The sequence below is a fragment of the Daucus carota genome, chromosome 5 (assembly GCF_001625215.2).
Source record: "Daucus carota subsp. sativus chromosome 5, DH1 v3.0, whole genome shotgun sequence".
NCBI classification, from domain to species: Eukaryota; Viridiplantae; Streptophyta; class Magnoliopsida; order Apiales; family Apiaceae; genus Daucus; species Daucus carota.
In genome coordinates this window covers 20,210,252-20,232,651 of record NC_030385.2, presented here as the reverse complement: position 1 = coordinate 20,232,651, position 22,400 = coordinate 20,210,252, and the positions used below count along the sequence as shown (strand labels likewise).

At 39.1% G+C, this 22,400-nt stretch overlaps 1 pseudogene; it reads right to left on the bottom strand.

Annotated features, from left to right (window-relative positions):
* The window catches only part of LOC108192758 (histone acetyltransferase of the MYST family 1-like), a 66,229-nt pseudogene extending 44,322 nt beyond the window's left edge, over positions 1-21,907 (bottom strand).
* Between the last annotated feature and the right edge of the window lie 493 nt (positions 21,908-22,400).

Genomic DNA, 22,400 nt, shown 5'->3' with positions numbered 1-22,400 from the left:
ACACCACCCCCCGAGCATCCTAGCAAATAAAGCAAATAGTAGCCTGATAATTTTCCTAAAAGCATAGCGATTACAACTAATAAACCGCCTTTATTATCTTGAACCCAAAGCCGAAGCCTACAGAAATACTACCCGGGTGAAGCTACTGGTAATACCTCTTTAAGTGTTGGGCGTTCCATGCCCGTGGTATGAGTCTCCCATCCATGTCTATAAGATGATAGGTACCTTCCCAAAGCACTATCTTAATAATATATGGGCCTTTCCATTTTGCACCGAAGGCCCCATGAGCGGGAACCCTCATGTTAGGCATCATTTTCCTTAAAACCAGGTCTCCCGTTTTAAGGGGTCGAGCCCTCACTTCCTTATCAAAATATTTACGGGTCCTCTGTTGATATGCAGCAAGTCTCAACTGAGCCGTATCCCTTACTTCTTCAATCAGGTCTAGGTAGAGCCTGTGGTTGACTTCATTATTCTCAGGGTCATAGTTATCTCTTCGAAAGGACCCTGCTCCAACTTCCACGGGAACCATGGGTTCACACCCGTATGTTAGGGTGAACGGGGTTTCACCAGTGGTAGACCTTGGAGTGGTATTGTGAGACCACAACACCATTGGAAGTTCTTCTGGCCAACACCCCTTTTTCTCTTCTAGTTTGGCTTTCAGGGTGTGCTTGATGATTTTGTTTACGGCCTCCGTCTGACCGTTACTCTGGGGATGGCACACCGCGGAAAACCATTTCTTTATACCGAGGTGTTCACAAAATTTTATCATCTCATTGCTGTCAAACTGCTTCCCATTGTCTGATATGAGCTTGTAGGGAACCCCGTATCGACAGACGATTGCTCGATAAACGAAGTCCACCAGCTTCCTTGCAGTGATGGAAGCTAGGGGTTCAGCTTCAGCCCATTTAGTGAAGTATTCTACAGCCACAACCGCATACTTCACGCCTCCTTTTCCCTTGGGTAATTCACCAATCAGATCTATACCCCAAACAGCAAACGGCCAGGGGCTTGTCAAGGTCTTTAGGGGTACTGCTGGGTTCTTATTTGTATTAGAGAACCTCTGGCAACTGTCACAGGCCTTGGCGAAGGCATGAGCATCCTTGTGGAGGGTAGGCCAGTAGTAGCCCTGACGAAGAATTTTGTGGGCGAGGGAGGCACCCCCCGAGTGATTCCCACAAATTCCCTCATGCACCTCACGCATAATGTACTCACATCTTATCCCAGCAACACACCTAAGGAGGGGTCGGTTGAACCCTCTTTTGTAAAGAATCCCATCATAAATCACATATTGAGATGCGTTGTATCTCAATTTTCTGGCCTCATCTTTGTCTGCAGGCATGGTTCCGTTGGCTATATATTCCTGAATTGCGGTTGTCCAAAGGTCAGATTCTTCAACCTCAACATCCAGGACCTCAATTTTAGGGATGCTGGGCTGATATTGGATTTCGAGGGAGATCACCCCAAGCATATGTGCATCTCTCTGAGAGCCTAACTTGGCCAGGGCATCTGCATCTGCGTTCTCAGACCTTGGTATTTGCTCTAGCTTGATCTCCCTGAATTTCCCAATTAGTTCATGGGCATACCGTATGTAAAGATCGGTACGGGGACCCCTAGCTTGGAAGCCTCCCCGAATGTGCCAAACTACCAACATTGAGTCACTGTAAACATTCATATTTTCCACCCTCATCTCCAACGCTAGCTTTAGCCCCACTATTAGGGCTTCATACTCCGCGTCATTGTTGGTGGCTTTAAAGTCGAAGTGAATGGATCTTTGCAACTTATGGCCTTCCGGACTGACTAGGACAATGCCAGCCCCAGCCCCATTTCCATTGACAGCCCCATCGACGTACAAGTTCCACCAAGAGGAACAATTCTCGGGTATGGCTATTGGAGACTGAGGTTCAGGTACGCATTCTATCCCTTCAACTTCAAAAGTGGGTGGAAATTCCAGGATGAAGTCAGCTAATGGTTGCCCCTTAATAGCAGTTCTTGGCTTGTACTCTATATCAAATTGGCCTAGCTCGACTGCCCATTTCATGATCCTACCAGAGGCTTCTGGCTTGTGTAAGACTTGTCTGAGATGGAAGGATGTTCGCACTTCAATTTTGTGAGCCTGGAAGTAAGGCCTTAGTTTACGAGAAGCCAAAATTAGTGCGTAGGCTAACTTCTCCATGTTCGAGTAGCGGGTTCCAGCATCGAGTAGTCTTTTGCTCACGTAATATACCGGCTGCTGGGCTTGCTCTTCCTCCTTGATCAGGACGGCGCTAATTGAGAACTCGGAAACCCCTAAGTAAAGGATTAAGGCTTCTCCCTCCGTTGGTTTTGCCAACAGTGGCGGGCTTCCAAGTTGCTCCTTCAGCTTTAGGAAGGCAGCCTCGCATTTTGTCGTCCACTCAAATTTTTGCCCCTTTTTCATGGCTGCAAAAAATTCTCTACACTTGTCTGAGGACTTCGAGATAAACCGGTTTAGGGCGGCAACCCGGCCTGTAAGGCATTGCACCTCTTTCACATTCCTAGGCGACCTCATTTCAATTAAGGCCTTGATCTACGCAGGGTTAGCTTCGATTCCCCTGTGATTGACAATGAAGCCCAGGAACTTGCCAGATTCAACCCCGAATACGCATTCTTGAGGATTCAACTTCATCATGTAATCCCTTAGTATGTCAAACATCTCTGATAAGTGTGTCACCTGATCATAAGCTTCCTTCGATTTGACCAGCATGTCATCCACATATACTTCCATTGTTTTCCCAATCTGGTCCTTAAACATCTTGTTGACTAGCCTTTGATAAGTAGCCCCAGCATTCAGCAAACCGAACGGCATCCCAATATAGCAATAAAGCGAGTGATAAAGGAGGTATGTTCCTGATTTGGCTCGAACATGGGGATTTGGTTGTAGCCCGAATAAGCATCCATGAAGCTTAACAGTGCGTGCCCCGCAGTGGAATCCACCAATTGGTCAATTCGAGGAAGCGGAAAGCTATCTTTGGGGCAAGCCTTGTTCAGATCGGTGAATTCTATGCATGTTCTCCACTTTCCGTTGGGTTTTTCACCAGCATTGGGTTTGCTAGCCATGTTGGGTAAAAGGCTTCTTTTACTAGGTCTGCCTTCAATAGTCGGTCTACCTCTTCTTGAAGAGCGGTAGCCCTTTCCCCACTAATTGGCCTTCTTTTCTGCCTGACTCCCTTTCTGTCCAGGTCAATATTGAGGTGGTGGCACATGACTTCTGGGTCAATCCCGATCATATCTGAATGGTTCCAAGCGAAGACGTCTAGATTATTCCTTAAGAATGCGGCCAGGGTTTCCCTTAGGTCTGGCCCCAATTGCTCCGCAATCTTTAATTCTTTAGAGGGGTCGGACTCATCCACCAAGATTGACAGGGTATCCCCAGCTGCTCCAGTCTTCATCTGAGCTTCCGGCATCCTTGGGTCGAGGTCGATCTCAACGGTAACCTCTTCGTTGCCACCCTCTTGGGGTTGCGTACCCAGGATTTCATGAACGGGAAGCCGTGTCCGGTCCCCATGTTGATAGGTTACCATAGCACTGTTGAAGTCACAAGGTGCCTCGCACTTATTTTCTTGCTTTTTATTTTGGAGCTGCTTTCGACTAGCCCCTTCGGAATCACTGTCAATCACATCTTCTACAATCCCCTCAACCAGGGTTTCAGCTGTATCAATATTTTTCACTAGAGGTGCATCCGTGAGGGTAAGCCCTCCATGCACGGCATGTGAGGCTTCAAGGTATAGGTCTTCCCCCGGATGTTGCACAATGATCACCATGTTGCAGGTCTCTTTCGCAAATTTTATCAGTACTTTTCACTGAGCCTTGGTTTCGGGTTCCTCCTCTATCTCCACTTGCTTGTAACAGCTTTCGGGGATGTCTCCGTCCATTAATTGGATCTCTTTGCAGGCCTTCACTGCGGATTTCAAACCTCTGCTATAGCATTCTCGGGACTCAGCCTGACATCCTCGCACACATCCTACTCCATTAGGGGTTGGGAACTTCATTGATAAGTGGTAGATCGAGGTTATGATCCGCATGTCTCTTAAGATATGTCTGCCCAGGATCCCGTTATAAGAGATGTCTTATTTCACTATCATGAACTCTGCAACTTGAGTGGTAGCCAGTGGCTCCACTCCAAGGGTGATGGGGAGTCTTACCCTTCCAACAATTTGGACAGCATTTCCTATGAAACCATACAATTCATTGTAGCAGGCCATCATGTCTTTGTCGGCCATTTTCATTCTTTGGTATGCACTATAGGCCAGGATATTGACAGAGCTTCCGTTGTCGACGAGAAGCATGTGCACATTAAAATTTCAAATCACGGCTGTTACCACCAGGGCATCACTATGAGGATGGTGTACTGCGCGTGCATCCCCCTCAGTAAAGGTAATGTCCAGGGTCTCCCCTTTAAACATTTTGGGAGGCCTTTCAGACAGATGGCACACATTGGTCAAGGGCGGCCCTCGGGCTTCCCGTACATATCTCTTCATAGCACTGCGTCCCTGGCCTCCTACGAAGGGTCCCCCGATGATCATTCTTACACTACCAGCTCGGGTGTTACGGTTGGCTTCCTGGTCATTTGCCCTATCGGCCTTCTTTTCCTTGTACTTCTTAGCCTCCTGGGCTACAAACTCGGTCAGGTACCCAGTCCTAATTAGGTCCTCTATGTCATGCCCATTTAAGTCGTGGAAAGCACAATATTTCCCCTGGTCTTTCTTTCCAGCGGGTCCATTTCGAAAGGGCTTCCGGAAGAGTCTCGCCTTGTCTCCAACCTCGAAAATATGACCTATGGGAGCTGTCAGAGGCGTGTATTCATGGTACCTTGGTTCCCTGGTCTTTCTCAGGGTCAGCCTTGACTTGTCGAAGCCCTGTGTGCTGGTTGTATTCACAGTAATGGGTGAGGTTTTGCCGTCTCGGCTCGAGGATTTCTCACCAGTAGGCCTGATGTAGGGGTTCCTCTTATAGGTGTTCCTCCTATCTAGGCTGTAAGACCTGTTTCTCTTGTTTTTCCAGCTACTACGACTTTCAGACTTCGACTCCTTCTTCAACTTAGCTAGAGATTCCTCAATCACCTTATGGGGTTCTGCCCTAGCAAAGAAGTCAGCTAGGGTTTCAGGCTCCCGCCCTTGCAACTCCTTCCAGAAGTCTGTTCCAGGCCTTACCCCCGCTATCAAGAAGTTCTTCAGGGTCTCCTTTGATGTTGGCCTGACATGAGGCACCTCTGAGTTGAAGCGTTTGAAATATTCTCTGAGTGTCTCATGCTCTTTCTGCTTAATATTGGCCAGAGTATTGGCAGGTGGGGCATAAGTAACGGAAGCCCTGAATTGTCCCACAAACAGCTCACTCATTTTCCTTTAAGAGCTGATAGAATTAGCAGGAAGCCTCTTGAAAAAGTGGTGAGCGTTATCCCTGAGGGTTGCAGCCAATAAGCGACATCCATCTGAGTGTCGAACCGGCTAAGACACTCCACGGGATCCGTGGTTCCGTTAAATCGCAGGTCGCCAACCCCCTGGTAGATACGCGGTAGGGGTGACTCCCCAACCCTTTTGGTGAAGGGTGACTTGACGGTAAGCTCGGCTTTCTACCTCTTATTGGCCTTCACTTTCTTTAGAGCTTCCAGCAGCTCTTCCATCTTGCACTTATCATCCTCGTCATCAAGTGCAACCTCATAGTCACCATCCAGGGGTTGATCTTTCTTCTTGCTTATTTCCTCATCATTATGCGACCCTGAGCTTTCCTCATCATCATGAATGGATATAACTTTTGACGGCCTTTGGTTTTTATCCTTTGATCGAGCTTCAGACACGGGCTTTTCCTGTCTTTGGCTGGGAGGAGCCTTGCATTGCGAGCCTTCAGGTTCATCCCCGTTAGGGGCCTTGTTGCTAAGCCTGTGCCGCAAGTCTTGCTCGGTCAGTTTCCTCCCAAGGCGGTCGAACAAACTAGCAGCCTGTGAGTGTTCTCCATCATTCATCTCAGGGTTAGCTTCTTTCTCAGGGTTGCCACCTTCCTTCCTACCACCTTCTCCATCAAAATCTAGCTTGGTGGGGGTCACCTTGCTAACCTTTTTTGACCTTGCTGACTTTCTTTTCAAGGAGGCAATTCTCTGACTCATTCTCTTCATTTTTGCTTTCATCTCCTCGCGTGTTAATTCGCCGCTCGGAACGTCGCTTTCATCTTGCGCAGCGCCTTCCGGCGTCTTGGGATTTTCTGCGTTTTTGGGAATTTCTGACATCTCTCCTCTCTAAGATCAGTAACCCCCCTCCTTCTAGCAACAAAAAGTGTTGTGAGAGGAATTGATACAACACCCCCAGAACCGTATAGCACAATTATAGGGATATTTGTTGTAACTACGATAATCACGGCTAGCTCTTAGGGGTTACCGTTAACATAAACTAAAGAAAAACAAATGTGTTTAAGGGCTGAGCTCGCAAAGGACCAAGCAACTAGGCCGGAATAATGGAATTCCGTCCCGCAATTGTCCGGAAATGTACGTCACAAAGGTTACACGTGCCTCTCTTTAGAGTGTAGAACTCGTGAGTAAATGAATCCGAATCTGTCCCTGTGCAAGGTGCCTACATACCCTATTTATAGGGATCAAGCCCATGTAGTTCTCGAGTTAGGACTCTGCAGAGATAAGCTCTTATCCCCTCTAGTTTAGGATAAAACAACTTCTTTTTGTAGTTATCTAGCAGTATCCCACTCCAAGTAGGTCACTTGAAGCCTTGATCTTGCATGATTATCCGAATATATATGAATTATCTCCACCCGTTTGTAATTATCTCCATAATGCACGTATTTATCCCTTAATTTGTAGATAAATGACAGCTGATATACTCCCAATATACTTCCAATTCGTCCTCCTAGAAACAAGGAAGAAGAGTCCTGCTTGGAGTCTGCCTGCAGTTCTGCCCAGGCGGTGGAAGCCCTGCTAGCGGCATCCCCTAACTGTAGCCCTGTAGCTGCAAGCCAGGATGCACTTAGCGGTAATCCCTCACAGAGGTAACCCCTAAAGAGCTCTCAGGTGCAACCCCATTCTGATGGCAGCCTTCATTAAGCTTCCAGTGCAAGTTCGTATCCCTTCTTGTACCAAATAACCATGGTGAAGCCCAATATCATTTACCAAATAACTCCAGTAGACCCAAATAAAGCCCAAATAATATGATGGGCTATAAAATAAGCCCAGGGAGATTTTATGGCACAACAGCCACTAAGGGGTAACGGATGAACATCTGACTAAGCATAATTTTAGATGGGATTGTTGCATGATAGGGTTTCACTTGTTAATGTGATTCTGCCATTGGGCATATATTGTAGCCTTTTCAATACCTTTGATATCTTTGTCTCACACTAAGAAAAGAATATCAACCACTTATATTGTCTTTATTTACAAGTCAGCGGGAATTTCATCTTGAGTTACACTTTCCCATCTTTGCACTCCCTTGCTACACATATATTTTAATCTACCTATAGTACGTCGAAATAACACACTAACTAATAGTCCATCAAAAGGAATAACACACTGGGAAAATAATATATAAAGAAGTGATATGATAACTTCTCAACTCCCAGGTTGCTAATAATAATAAATATAATAACAATTTGTTACCAGACATACATAAGAGTGTCAATAATACAGTATCCATATAGCAATGCAGACGATAAGTAACACACCTCGACATGTGTCTCATCAATCTTGCGTTTCTGGTGGCGAGTCATTTCTAAGGATGTCGCCTAAAAACCACAAAAGCAAAACTTCCGATCAATAATTATAATTTGGTAGTTTTGTTAATAAAATGTTAGCAGAAAGCAAAACACTGTACAACCGGAGTACTTAGACAAATGCACAGAATATTAAACAGAGCATGACAATAAAAACATACAGATTTGAAATATAGATTTTCATATAGAAGGACAAACTTTTCAGCCGAGAACACTAAAAACACCTGAGGGAATGCAAGACCAAAAATTTTGAGTAAAATAGGTTTAATAGAAGAAATGTACACAAAATTACCTTGTCTTCCACCTTTTCATCTACAACCGTCTCCACTGAATTAAGATCAAGCTGCTCAAGCTTCACCCATTCATCAAGCCTCTTGTTGACTGTTAGGAAACCTTAATGTAAGGTTCTAACAGACAAGGGAGCATGTCCCACAAATGGGAAACACTGTGGCAACAATGTTTTTGAGGAAATACCACAAAAAACACCATATGCAGCAAACTTATTAACAATGTTGGGAAATATCAACCTTACCAATATATCATATATATATCCGATTCTATTTTCCAACTTATATAGAATGAGAAAATGCAATGCCTGAAAGTTAAAACCAATATCCTAATGTCATGTGAGTACATAAGTATAAGATGTGTCTTAGGTGGTATAAGGTGGAAAGAGAAATACATGATATTCTTCACCCTCTACGAAATCTGTTGAACACCCTCAAATAAATAATCTTATTCTTGTTGCAATAAAAATAAGATTTTGTCCAGGTTTGAGGCCATATAAGGCAACCTCCCCTGACCCTTCTCTCAGGAATGGCAACGGGTCGGATCGAGTAGGGTTTCTTGAGATCCACACCCGATCCATGATATTTCGGTTCGGGTTTGGGTCCGGGTCCAAAAAATAAAGATCCAGATCCGATCCGTCGGGTTTTTTCAGGTTTTGGGTCGGGTTCGGGTCTAATTCGGATACTTAAAAATAAAATAAAAATAAAAATTATATATCTATAAAACAATTGATGATTATTTTTTTTTAAATTTAGAAATATAAAAAATGGTTATGCAGGATGCATTTAGTACAATAAACACGTGAAACATGTTAACTTAGTTGTATACAATCATTAAATTTATCATTTATTTTATTTTTTTTATTATATTTAGATATTTTAATGCACAATAATTGAGAAAAATAAAATATTGATTTAATGATATAAATTATGTATTGCGCATATAAAATTAAGTAATATGTTAAAATGCATGCCTAATAATTCCTGATATCTCAATATATACACTTTACATTAACATATTGTATCTAACAGACAAGGGAGCATGTCCCACAAATGGGAAACACCGTGGCAACAATGTTTTTGAGGAAATACCACAAAAAACACCATATGCAGCAAACTTATTAACAATGTTGGGAAATATCAACCTTACCAATATATCATATATATATCCGATTCTATTTTCCAACTTATATAGAATGAGAAAATGCAATGCCTGAAAGTTAAAACCAATATCCTAATGTCATGTGAGTACATAAGTATAAGATGTGTCTTAGGTGGTATAAGGTGGAAAGAGAAATACATGATATTCTTCACCCTCTACGAAATCTATTGAACACCCTCAAATAAATAATCTTATTCTTGTTGCAATAAAAATAAGATTTTGTCCAGGTTTGAGGCCATATAAGGCAACCTCCCCTGACCCTTCTCTCAGGAATGGCAACGGGTCGGATCGAGTAGGGTTTCTTGAGATCCACACCCGATCCATGATATTTCGGTTCGGGTTTGGGTTCGGGTCCAAAAAATAAAGATCCAGATCCGATCCGTCGGGTTTTTTCAGGTTTTGGGTCGGGTTCGGGTCTAATTCGGATACTTAAAAATAAAATAAAAATAAAAATTATATATCTATAAAACAATTGATGATTATTTTTTTTTAAATTTAGAAATATAAAAAATGGTTATGCAGGATGCATTTAGTACAATAAACACGTGAAACATGTTAACTTAGTTGTATACAATCATTAAATTTATCATTTATTTTATTTTTTTAATTATATTTAGATATTTTAATGCACAATAATTGAGAAAAATAAAATATTGATTTAATGATATAAATTCTGTATTGCGCATATAAAATTAAGTAATATGTTAAAATGCATGCCTAATAATTCCTGATATCTCAATATATACACTTTACATTAACATATAGTATCTATCTATATATATATATATATATAATATTTTGTATCGGGTTTCAGGTGCGGATCGGGTTTAAATCGGGTTTCGGGTCGGGTCTCAGTTCGGAATACCTGAGATCCAGATCCAGATCCAAACTTTTTCGGGTCTAAAAATAAGATCCGGATCCAAAAAAATCGGGTTCGGGTAGATCCAATCAGGTCGGAACAATTCAGGTATCCATTGGGTCAGGTAAAACTGTCATCCCTACCTTCTCTTTGTAAGCTAAAACAATAAATATTAACCCGAAAAACACTTTCATCAAACTAGTTTGGGAATTTGGGTTAATGATTGACAATGAAGAAGTTAGATTGAAACGAGTTTCATAAATTACTAACAAGAATGAGTACGACAAGATAGCAAAAGCAAAAATACACACTATTGGGTGATTAAATTGCAACCTAATCACTACCCCAAATAAATCCCAAGAACAATCACGACCAATTTATTCACTAAAATTTATAAATATAATCAAAGCTGAATAAGAAGTACGTGCAAAAATACAATAAGTACTGAAAAGATACCTAATAAACTTGGGCCCAATAACAATGGGGCTTTCATATAATCTACTACATAAACTACCAGCCCCACGAAAAACATAGGTGTAAATACACTATTCATTCCTATACTCTATATAGTTAAACTAATTAACAACATATATAAAAGTTCTTCACTTGCATTCCCCATCAGAGAATGCGATATCCTATTACACATGATTATTGACATGAAGACATGTACTAATTAAGGTTCTAGTCAATCTCTTCACTCTGTATATTAATCATCTCATCATATCATTTCTTAATAAGAATTATTTGGAAATCTAAACCCTTTGATTGCCTTGCATAAATTATCAAACAAGTAAACAACAGACTAAGTGAAAGCATTGCACAATGTTGTGCCATAAAATCTCCATGGGCTTATTTTATAGCCCAACATATTATTTGGACTTTATTTGGGCTATTGGAGTTATTTGGTAAGTGATGATTGGGTTTCACCGTGGCTGGGTGAACCACTGAGGACGTACAAGAAGATATACGGGCTTGCATTGGAAGCACAATGAAGGCTGCCATCAGAATGGGGCTGCACCTGAAGGCGCCTTAGGGGTTACTTCTGCTAGGGGTTACCACTAAGTGCATCCTGGCTTGCAGCTACAGGGCTGCAGTTAGGGGATGACGCTGGTAGGGCTTCCGCCGCCTGGGCAGAACGGCAGGCAGACTCCAAGCAGGACTCTTCTTCCTTGTTTCTAGGAGGACGAATTGGAAGTATATTGGGAGTATATCAGCTATCATTTATCTGTAAATTAAGGGATAAATACGTGCATTATGGCGATAATTATAATCGACAGGAGATAATTCATATATATTCGAATGATCATGCAAGACGAAGGCTTCAAGTGACCTACTTGGAGTGGGATACCGCTAGATAACTACAAGAGGAAGTTGTTTTATCCTAAACTAGAGGGGATAAAAGCTTATCTCTTCAGAGTCCTAAATCGATAACTACATGGGCTTGATCCCTATATATAGGGTATGTAGGCACCTTGCAAATGTACGGATTCGGATTCATTTACTCACGAGTTCTACACTCTAAAGAGAGGCACGTGTAACCTTTGTGACGTACATTTCCGGGCAATTGCAGGACGGAATTCCATAATTCCGGCCTCGTTGTTTGGTTCTTTGCAAGCTCAGCCCTTAAACACATTTGTTTTTCTTTGGTTTATGTTAACGGTAGCCCCTAAAAGCTAGCCGTGATTTTCGTAGTTGTAGTAGATATCCCTATAATTGTGGTATACGGTTCTGGGGGTGTTGTATCAATTCTCTCACAACACACAATATTCCTACCAGAGATTACAATTACACCCTCCCACTTGTTTTATGACATCCAGTTATGTAAATAACGGGCTAATTAAGTCAAAACTCGAAATTAAAGCCTCTTGTTATACACAAAGCCCATAATTAGCTTCTCAAACAGGCAATACATAAGAGTAAGTCCAATAGTGACCTATTTTATATATGTGTGCACTTACATATTTGTGTATGTACAAATATATTTATATATATGTATATATGTATATTTAATTAAATATAATATATATAATATATATGTATATATGTTTTTAAACATAAGTATATATGTATATTTATATGTATATATATTTAAATAAATATATGTATGTATATAGTATATGTATTTAAATTTTACATAAACATATATATATATTTAAGTGTATATATATATATTATATTATGTGCATAAATGATGATGTCACGTGTCTACTTGGAAGCTAGCTATGCAAATTCCAAGTGGCGCCTGGTAATCTCCTAGTGGCGCCCTTGCTGAGTACATGAACATGCTTGCTGAGAAACTAAGGCTGGAAGTTGCGCCTGAGAGCGCCCAAGTAGCGCCCTAGTTGCGCCTGGAGTTCGCACCCTGAAGCGCTCGAGTTGCGTCCTAGTTGCGCCTTGAACTTGCGCCTGGAGTTCGCGCCTAAAAGCGCCCTAGTTGCGCCTTGAGTTCGCGCCTGGAGTTTGCGCCTTTGAGTGCTCGAGTTGCGCTCGAGTTGCGCCTGAAGTTGCGCTCCTCGAGTTCGCGCCTGGAAGCGCCCTAGTTGCGCCTTGAGTTCACGCCTGGAGTTTGCGCCTTTGAGTGCTCGAGTTGCGCTCGAGTTGCGCTCCTCGAGTTCGCGCCTGGAAGCATCCTAGTTGCGCCTTGAGTTCGCGCCTGGAGTTTGCGCTTGGAATGCTCGAGTTGCGCTCAAGTTGCGCCTGAAGTTGCGCTCCTGGAGTTTGCGCCTTGGAGCGCTCGAGTTGGGCCCGACTTGCGCCTGAAGTTGCGCTCCTCGAGGTCGTGCCTGAGAGCGCCCAAGTTGCGCCTGGTGTGCGCCCTAGTGATGCTCTATGGATGCTTAAAGCTTGAAAATATTCCAAGGCATGGGATTTCTACATACATACACATTGGAAGCACTTGGGACGAATTCGTCCAGGACGAACTCAAGTTGTTTAACCACCCTTGGTTAAATATGAATTCGTCCAGGACGAACTCAATTCGTCCAGGACGAACTCAAGTATTAACCACACTTGGTTAAGTTTGAATTGGTTCAAGACGAACTCAATTCGTCCAGAACGAACTTGTTAACCATGGTTAGTTATGAAAGCCTATAAATATGTGAATTGTGTTCTCACAATTCATTGTACATCCTTCGGGATGAAATGGCCAAGTGCTCTGCACGGCTACTCCCACTATACATACACCCTAGCCTAGCTTTGTAATAGAAATATCTGTAGTGGTTAGAGTTTGTAATATTGAGAGTAGTGGCCATTGTAGCCGAACCTTCGGGTTTGGATTTATAGCACCGTTCGAGGTATTTATCAATATATAGATATACCTTGAGAAATATTGTGTGTTGGTTTAATATTTTCATATCCTCAGAAATCGACCCAATAAATATCTGGAGCACGAAACCCATTACAGGACTGCAATTTATTTATCCGCAAGATTCGAAAGAATTTTAAATTGTAGTGAGTATCGTATTCAACCCCCCCTTCTACGATACTTTGGACCTAACAATTGGTATCAGAGCCAGGTTGATTGATATACAAATCAGGATCCTTATCGTACGGAAAATCAAGAACCTAGCTTTTGATATTTGATTAGGGGAAATGTTTTTTCGGTTTATGTTGCTGAATTTGTCCGTAGGCCTAAGCAAGGATTATCTGTTGGATACTGAACTTTGGACCAGGACTTATAAATTGATATTTTAAATTTTAATAAGTTTATTTTATAAATTTGTTAAAATTTATTTTAAACTTATTAATTGAGTTTATTATGAATTAATTAAATTTATTTTATAAACCTTATCAAATTCATTTAATAAATTTGTTTAAATTTATTTTAGACTTGTAAAGTTTACTCTTAGACTTTATTAAGTTTATCATAAATTTTATAAATTTATTATTTAAATTTTATAGTTTATGATTTCAATTTAAGTTAAAATATAAAATATAAATTTAAGAGGATATAAATTCAAGTTCAGGGTTCAACTTAGTTTGTTCTGAAAGCTATGATTTAATTGGAGACCAGACACTTGAATATTTTCAAACAATAAATTTTAATATATTTACTAAATGAATTTGAAATAAATTTGTTCTAAACTTATTCAGTTTATTATGAATTTGTTTTAATTTATTTTTTAAATATAATTAAATATATTTTATAGATTTGACTAAGTTTATTTTATACTTTATTTTCTTTTATCTTTTAAAACTTATTTTTAAATTTATTTTCTTTATAATTTAAACCTAGTTTAAATAATCAAGTGTGCCGTAACCTTTTTAATTATTCTACTCCAAGACAAATCAGATTGACATTTAGTTGAGACAGATCAGGCTGACGGATTACAAGACAAACACCGGGCTTTCAAATACCAGATTCTTAGAACCGGTAATGGAAGTACATTGATGACCCAATCCAATTGATTACTCAAAGGATTGTTAGAAGCAGTTTTCTATGTTCGACAAAGATGATTGTGATTCGAAGAAGATTCTATTGAAGACTAATTTGGTACTACTAACAGTGGATTTTGAAGAAGGTACTTCAGGCCTTGATCTGAGTAATTACTCTGACTTGATTATCAGATCACCAGATCCGGATGGGAATTTGCTACATCTGCAATGAAGCATCTTTCCAGGGCTCGGAATGTCAACTTTGAATGGCACCACTAGTAGTAGGAAAAGAGAAGTTTTTGTTGAAGAATCTTCAAGGGATTTCAATCTAACTCGGTGATTCAGGGATATACAATTACACAGTGAATTGTATCAATGCTAAATCCATCCAGAATCAACTGAACCAAAGACAAAGAACTGTGGAGGTTTAAGGATATAATTATCGAGTTACTACCGCACCAAATCAGTTTCGTGCATTTATGTCAGAACCTTAGGATTGAACAGAAGAGTTTGTAACTGCTGAATTTGAGGAAGCTCAAGTCGACGAAAGTTAACACTTTTAAAGAATGTGAGGACAGAACTTCAGGGATTCGCATAACACTGTGAGAGGTTTAGTCATGTCAGATTCAGATGGAATCCATTGGTTTCAAGTGGACACTCTTCGGGGTTCAGTTCGACAGGTTGTTTGAAAACTGAGTTGGTTAGTACACACATATTGATTGGTATCTTTAGCGAAGAGGGTTGCTATATATATATATATATTGAAGCCTCGACAAACAAGGACAATAGGGCTTGTCTGAAATTCAAGTGGATGTTTTGAAAGAAGCATCACAACAAGTTCTTATGCTACTTAAGGAAAGGTGTAAGATGGATCAGTTGCTGATGAGAAGGATGATTATGGTTATCTGGCTATCCTAGCATTCTCTGAAGATGACTCACCTCGCACTTCTCAGGTACGAATTCTTTCTAACTATGCAATACTTATTTGTTTATATTCAAAGCATGTTATAAATCTCTGAGTAGAAATATTTAATACACAAGCACAAGCATGGTAGCATCACAACAAATAATGTTGAACTAGTATGCTAGATCACTTCTCTAGTAACTAGGTTTGATGATAATCTTGTGCATGTGTCTTTAGCAGATTCTTAACATGTGTATGAGTATTTAGGATTTGATTATTTGCAATGGTGAGATTAAAAGCTTTCCTTTGGAACACGACTCTTAGTTTTAGGGGTTATGATCCTAGCATGTATAACTTTGTTAAAACACTTACTTTCAAATTCCCTAGTACAATTAGATTTGCTTATCTAATCTGAATTATTTGTTAAGGATTTTATTTTGTTCTATAATGGAATGTCTACCTTATGTCAGTAGAATTTTTAGAACTTCATGTTAAATCTAAAACTGACTTAGGTAATAGAGATAGTATAATGCCATATAACAACAGAGTGGAATCAGATCCTTATGCTCTTAGAAGATTATTGAATATATGTAATTCTACTTGCTACCTGTTGTACTTGTGTTAATTAGTTTAAGTAGAGAGTACTGAATCTTCTGAATTGCATAACTGCCTGTCTTGCTCTTGTCTTATCTTTGATTGTTTGCCATGTGTATTCAACATCATGTCTGCTTATTTTCATGTCATTAATGCATGTTTTTGTACTTGCATTGATTTTAGAAAAGCATGTTTGAAAATCACATTAGGGCAATGTCTAGATAGAATTAGCATGTTAAGGTTGCTTCTATTGTTACTACTGTTAAAGAAATATCTCTAATCCATTCGGACATAGTTATGATTGGGGACCATAGAACTCTTTCCATTTGTAATTGCAGGTTACATATGTTCCATATGATTTTTTGTGCACTCTGTTTGCTGAGTAGGTGAAATCATATGATTCACAAAAAGTACCTTGTTAGCAAATGTGATCGTGTGAGCAGTTCCGTCAATCATTTTTGGAAGATGACAACAAAGATTCTCTTACGGGACATGCCTGTTTTCCACGAATGTCATCATGGAAGCATATCTTTCTTGCAAGGAGTCAAAATACACATTCCTAGTATCAGACGGTTCTCTGACAAAGGACATTTTGTCAGTTCATGGAATAGTGTTTTATCTTAAATCAGGAAGGATGTGAATTTGCTCGTAGCTAATATGTAACTTTAACTAAAGATGGAGTGAGCTGTTTCGATAGTAAAACTTCATCAGATAAGTGTTAGCTATAGCATCTGAAGCTCTCGCACTTGTATGTCAAAACAAGGAGCTCTTTCTATTCGTAAGAAGAGAACTGGTGAGAGGACTACCTCATCTGGAATTCAAATTGGATGAAGGATATGAGTTATGTCAAAATAGGGAAGTCGAAGGAGCATCGCACAGAAGCAAAGATATGATCAACATTACTGAGCCGCTTCAGATGATACATATATGGATTTCTACGGATCAGTTAATGTTATATCTACAACAAAGCCAGATATCTTTTTGTGATGATCATTGACTACTCTAGACTCTTTTGTGTTGTTCGTATGTGTTCTACGGACAAGACATCACAAATGAAGGTTGATCAAGATGAACCATGATCATTGATAAATCTAGAAAGACACCATTCTTGCCAGTGGCCAATCAGAAGCAAACACTAACTCTTGGTATGTGTTTGGAGGGAAATGCCTCTTTGCAAGTCTTGCATTTGAAGATCAAAGAATACTTTCCTCGGCTACTCAATGGAGTCTACAGTCTACAGGGTGATTATGATTGATCAATAGAAGGTGATTGTATGTCTAGACGGGACATTGAACGACACTTTTCTCCAAGCTGTTAAAGGTGATAGTAATTGTTTAATAATGATTCAGATCCAAGCAGAATCTCTTCGCAAGGATAAGGATTATTAAGGAGATCGCAGCAACAGCTTAGGGGGAGCATTTGGTGGATTCACTAGTCAAACTCAACACTACATTGAAGATGAACAGGACATTTCAAGAGCGTATCTGCTTAGACAAAGGGTTTGGAGTCAATATCATTCTCGGGTTCTAGTTCTTAAATGTTCCGAATGGTGAAGTGAAGACTAGGAGAGCTATTGTGAAAGGATGTTGTTTCTTTAGGTTTCAATCTGAAGTGAAACTTGAGAAAGATTCAGAAGCTCCTAAAGGGATCCAGGTTGAGTGATTGCACAGCAAGATTATCTCAATCAATTTGGATAGCAGATTGTGCGGAGTCTGATACCCTAACCTAATGACAATTCAGTACTTAGTACTTGTTGGGTATTTAGATTCCAACAACATGTTTTTGGCTCTGTTACGAGGGACAAGCCAATTTGGTTGCTAAGAGTTACTACAAAGGAGAAGGTTATGAAGATGATGAAAACAGAATCTTCAAGTTCAGGACTCTACATCTTAGGGGACTCAACGACCTTCATGATTGAACTAAAGCACCATTGACGAGACTCGAGTTCAGGATATTACAGTGAGCTAGAAGATAAAGCTTCATACAACATTTCAAAGACTTTGTAGTTGCAGATCCAACGGAATTTGTATATCTCTTTCTTCACCAGCTCTCTGTGAGTTACTCTCCAGGACCTGATGATCGTCACGGACATGGTATGACTTCTGACTAGCATATTATTTAAATATCTATTTGCTGGAGTCATATTTGGTATTCAAATTATTACCTCTCATAATACAAGGCACACACAATATAACTATATGTGTTGTGATACCATGATTATATTATATGTGGACTAACGTCACTTGTGCAAGATAATTGGTAAGTGAATGCAGATTAGTGATATGATGAGTTTGTTGGAAAGTTGCAATTCTTTATGGTCTACTAGTTAGCCTAAAGAATGATGGCAATGAAAGGAAGTCAAGGATCTTTTAAATATGCGCATTTTGGAAGATTTTAGACCTGCCAAGACTTATGACAACAACCACTGGACTTGATCAGTACAAGAAAGGTACATCAACTGAAATGTCAAGTCTTAGAGGTATTCAACTTATCAGTTTACTTAACTGCAAGTAGATCACATACTATATTTTTTATAAGGTATTACTTCTTTCATGAGCATGTCTATCGTATTTCTTGAATGAATTCATGAGTATTAAATTACTTGTGAATTTATTTAAAATCCAGTACCTCGTGCTTTTTGCTATTCAATGTGATTGCCATGATAATATGTTATATGCTTAGATGGTGATTATATGTTTTAGCATGAGTGTTTGTTATTTCAATTATTTAAATTGTGTTGCATGACAATTAAGTGACTTATTTGTTCATGATTTAAATAATTAGGGATGACATGAAGCATGACTTATTTGTTTCCAGACTTGTGACTTGTATCAGTAATTGGTATGTGGTCAGAATATAGTTAGAATTTAGTCATGATATACTAGTATTTGTGGAGTTACTTAGATTCTCTCTAGGCTGAATCCATTTATATTAGTGTATATACTTGAAGCATAACTATTTGTGTTAGATATTTGATGATTTATTAATTGATATTTTATTTCACGTCTAACTGCATATAGTTGTGATACTTTTAGTGTTAGTGATATTTTGGATGCTTAGTTAATATTTTCCGCGAGGAGTTGTGTGAGTTTACTTGTACTCAATACTTACATGTATAGGACTCGTGAACTTTTCCTCTACTTTCCCTCGGGCTTGCGAATATCTTTGTATGATTGTCATGATTTTAGTTGTTATATGCTGATCTGATAATTATATGATATTGCGTAGGTAATTATTACTTTATCTTAGTTAAATTATGATCCATGACGATTAAATGCTTATTTGTTTAATGATTAAGTTTGACTTTGATAGAATAATAGAAGCATGATTAATTCATTTTTTGAAATATTTAATTGGTATCTATTTTATGATGCTTTATTGATGTTTTATTTTTGAATTGATTGTGATGTATTTGCACTGGTGAAATATTGTTGCATATTTCCTATAACCACTAGTGCTAATATATTTTAGGTGTTTAATATTCTGTGTATAAGGGAGACAACAAAATCTTTATTCTGTCTCGTATGTATGTTCTGGAGTGGTGAGTTTCTTCAAAGAAATTTTCCTATCAATTGAATTCAACAATTGGTATCCACTACTCTATTTCATAAATATTTCTTAGAATATTTTGCATCTGTACATGTAGCGTCATAGGACGAGACATTGATTATCTTGTATTCGTGTACTTGGTGATATTCGTCACTTGCAGCGTCTGTTTTGACGATGTGCTAGTATGAGGCCTTTTCACTAATTAGTGTGGCGAGTGCTTTATAACTGTAACGCATAAATTTTCTTGTTTCCCTTTTTTTTAAAAAAAATTGTAGTGAGAAACAGGAGTCTGTGTCTTTTCAAAGACAAGTTCATTTAAACTTTTTATGTATAGATTCAGACTCTCGTACTCAGACCAATTTTTAAAGGAAAACTTCGATTCTTTCATCGGTTGTGATTGTCATTCTTTATGAAAATCAATTTACAGTCACAACTGATTCATTTTTTTCAAAAGATTAAATGCAATTGCTTTCATTTAAAATCATAGATTTTCCAAAAAAAAATGCATTTATATCTCATTCTGTTCTTCGAAACTTAATCAGCCTCTTGGCTTTCCTAGATAATCATAAGGTTGCAAACCAACAATCTTTATCCTAGACTATACTTCCAAATTCAGAACACATCTCAACTTTCCCCCTGGAGTGATAAGGAACTTATTAGACTAGAGGTCAATGAGGGAGAAACTGTACTTGTTGCAGCAAAGAAGGATGTGAGGGATAGTGTACCCACAGCTCCACCTCTCAAGGAGAAAAAGGTGTTTTTGAACTTGAGGTAACTGTTGCTCATCTGTATTCTCTCAAAAGAATATAGAGCTGAAAAGGCAATAAAACAGTCTCTCGAATCATTCTCTTAACAGGATGAGTCCATTGAAATTCGCTTGTCAGCCAGAGCATCTTGTATTGAGTCAAGCACATCATCAGTAATCACTCTGATGAAGAGCCTAAACAGATATCTTTTGGCACAATACAAGAGAGTGCACAGTAAGGTTAAAGGTTATGTTCCATAAGCAACTTCTTAATTTACCATTTTACGGTAGATTAGATGGTTGATGCCTTTACAGGTGTAAGGAGGAAACGAGGATCTCAATTGCCAAATCTTCAGGATTCTCATCTCCCTCCCCAGATATGAACAGATCTGGATCCAATCGGAATGGATTTCCTATTTATAGGAGATCAACAACTCTTTGATGATGAGTCAATTTATTGATGAGTCGGTTGAGGATCGGGGATTTACGAAACCTCATTGCCCCGCCAGTGACCTCTCTTGAAGGGGCTATGGTGATTTTCTCATGCGGGTACAGAAGACAATACTTTGAGTGCTAAGAGAAACACTGTGAGCCAAACACTGAGAGTTAAACACTTGGTGAGATTCTGAGAAGAACCAATGAGATATCAGAATGAGAAATATGTGAGCATAAGTGAGTGCAAACACATAGGATTTTGAGAAGAATGAAACACTTGTGAGGTACATATAATAATAATTGGTAATAATACACCCTAGCCTAGCTTTGTAATAGAAATATCTGTAGTGGTTAGGGTTTGTAATATTGAGAGTAGTGGCCATTGTAGCCGAACCTTCGGGTTTGGATTTATAGCACCGTTCGAGGTATTTATCAATATACAGATATACCTTGAGAAATATTGTGTGTTGGTTTAATATTTTCATATCCTCAGAAATCGACCCAATAAATATCCGGAGCACGAAACCCATTACAGGACTGCAATTCATTAATCCGCAAGATTCGAAAGAATTTTAAATTGTAGTGAGTATCGTATTCAACCCCCCCTTCTACGATACTTTGGACCTAACAACTACTCCCTCCGTCTCTTATTACTTTTCCTGTTTCTCTTTATCACACTTGCCAATACATATTTTTGATCCTTAATATCTTTAATTTCATATTGGTATTTAATATAAAATCTTCACCGTATTAAAGTACTTGTGAATACGAATCCAACAAGATCACTCATGTCTATATTTAGTTTTACAGATTAGACGTAAATTAGTAATTTGTCCCATGTTATAAACAGTCCCGACATATCAAACGAAAAAAGAATAAAGAAACGGAGGGAGTATGTGCCTCGGCAACATTTATATTTCGATTCGAGGATAAGTGATTATTAGGACGCATTCCCCCATTTTACTTAATATACTGCCTCCGTTTCTTTATACGTTTCTTGTGAGATGTCGGTCGGTACTGTTCATGACATAAGATAAATTACTAATGTACGTCCATGACCAATGCCCCAATACATATGACCTGCTATCAGGAAAAGAATTGCAATAGCTAAATGATGGTGTGCGATATCGGTCAGCCATAGACCCCTAGTTGCTGGATCTAATCCTCTACTAAAAGTAATAAACTCTGAATATTTTGACCAATTCAAGGTGAAAAAGGGAGTTGCTCCCTCAGCAAAACTGGGGTAAAGTTGAGCCAAAAGATCCCGATTCATGAGGAAGTGGTAGCTCTTTAGGATCTACTCCAGCGTTTAAAAATTGGTTAATCGGTAAAGATACATGTACTTGAGATACCCCGCCCAAGAGAGAGACCCCAGTCCTAGTACCCCCGCTAAATGGTGATTTAACATAGATTCTACATCTTGAAACCAAGCCAATTTTGGAGCAGTTAGTCATGTGTGATCTTGTTAGATTCGTATTTATGAGTACTTTAACACGATGAAATTTTTATATTTAATAATAATACAAAATTAAAGATATTAACGATCAAAAGTGTGAGTTGGCTAGCGTGATAAAGGCAAACAGGAAAAGTATTATGCGACGGAGGGAGTATAAGAATAGATTTTATGTTTTATTAGGACCTTTTAATAATTTTTGGACAATTCCATTTTAACATATAGGGGTTTTTTAGTGTAACTTAAAAAATGTGGTTATTGTCTAGTATTAAGAAATTATTTATAAATGAAAAGAAAATTTCAGTTTATGTAT